This window comes from Budorcas taxicolor, chromosome 16 (assembly GCF_023091745.1).
Source record: "Budorcas taxicolor isolate Tak-1 chromosome 16, Takin1.1, whole genome shotgun sequence".
NCBI classification, from domain to species: Eukaryota; Metazoa; Chordata; class Mammalia; order Artiodactyla; family Bovidae; genus Budorcas; species Budorcas taxicolor.
The window spans coordinates 70879643-70881218 of NC_068925.1; the positions used below are offsets into that span (position 1 = coordinate 70879643).

General features: G+C 47.7%; 1 pseudogene; it reads right to left on the bottom strand.

The window, feature by feature from the left end:
• Positions 1-599: 599 nt before the first annotated feature.
• Positions 600-1084, bottom strand: LOC128061308 (60S ribosomal protein L21-like; annotated as a pseudogene).
• Positions 1085-1576: the final 492 nt, after the last annotated feature.

Consider the following 1576-nt stretch of genomic DNA (forward strand, 5'->3'; position numbering starts at 1 on the left):
ATGTTCAGTCACAGTAAAGCAAAGAAAATCTTTTAGTGATAGCTGAGTTTGCTATAAGTGAAATTAATCCCGACAACGCACAAGGAAACTGAAGTGCGGAGAAGTTAAGGAACCAGCCCCAAGGATACAGCTAGTAAATGGAAGAGCTTGTCTGACTTCAGAATCCAAGTCTGTAGCTGTTCTGCTCAACTGTGAACCAGCTGGATCAAACATATCACCTTTAGGCCAATGGTTTCCAAACCGGTCCAGCTCAACACCGTTTGTTGAGCTAAATGTGAAAGCAGAGTGGCAGCAGGGTAGCTTTGGCTGCAGAGTGGGGACCGAGGCTCGTTGCTGTCCCTGGGGGACTGCACACTGTCCCTGGGGTAGCTGTCCTAGGCAGATAAGTTAGTTTATTGAACCTAAAGACAACTTGCCATTTTCGCCTTAATGTCTTTGCTCCTTCTAAAATGGGTCCCACCCCAATCTCTATCAATTTAAGCTCCCTTCAGTCCAAACCATCCACAAATCAAAATATAGTTTCCTCCTCCAAGATCCTTCCTTACCAACATTTTTTATTTTTTATTTTTTTATTTTACAGCCCATGTCTTTTGTTTTCTTCACACGCAACATGCCATGAGCTCACAGGGAAGGGACTGCAGCAGTTCAGGCTCCTTTCCGTGGGTTCTCACAAGCGTGCTTCTCTGGGTGGAGCAGGCTGGCACTTCAGCTGAACCCAAGTCCCTTTCTCCTTGGCTTCCTCCTTTCTCTGATCATTTTCCTTCAGGCGTTTCTGGAAGCTACCTTGGCTCTTAGAGTGCTTAATGTGCTCAATTCGCATATTAATTCTCTTGGCCAGAATCTTCCCCTTAACTTGTTTACAATGATGCCAACAGCATGCTGGGTAACACTGTAGTCTCTTCCAGTTTTGCTACGGTAACGTTTGTAGGGCGTTCCTTTTTGAACAGAACCCATTGCCTTGATATCTACGACACCGCCTCTCTTGTAGAGTCACACATATGCGGCCAAAGGAACAACTCCACATTTCTGAAAGGCCTAGGGAACATGCAGCAGGCGCCCGCCTCTTGCCCTTTGCGTTGGTCATTTTGGCGAGTTACTGGAAGATGGTGGTTCTGGCCGAAAGGAAAGCCCTACTAACCCTTTTAACACAAATAAATACTTAACTTCAAAAATCACTGATGGAATGGATGGATGGATCCATCACTTTATGGCTCTTTATGGATGGGTGGATCCCTCCCTGTCCTCAGCCCTGCAAATGAGAGTCACCTGGATAGACAAAATACATTGCTCTGGTCCCAGCTTGCTTGCCAGTCAGTCGTGTCTGACTCTTTGCGACCCCATAGATGGCAGCCCACCAGGCTCCCCCGTCCCTAGGATTCTCCAGGCAAGAACACTGGAGTGGGTTGCCATTTCCTTCTCCAACGCATGAAAGTGAAAAGTGAAAGTGAAGTCGCTCAGTCATGTCCGACTCTTCTCGACCCCATGGACTGCAGCCCACCAGGCTCCTCCATCCATGAGATTTTCCAGGCAAGGGTACTGGAGTGGGGTGCCATAGTCGATAGGAGAAGGGGCAGGG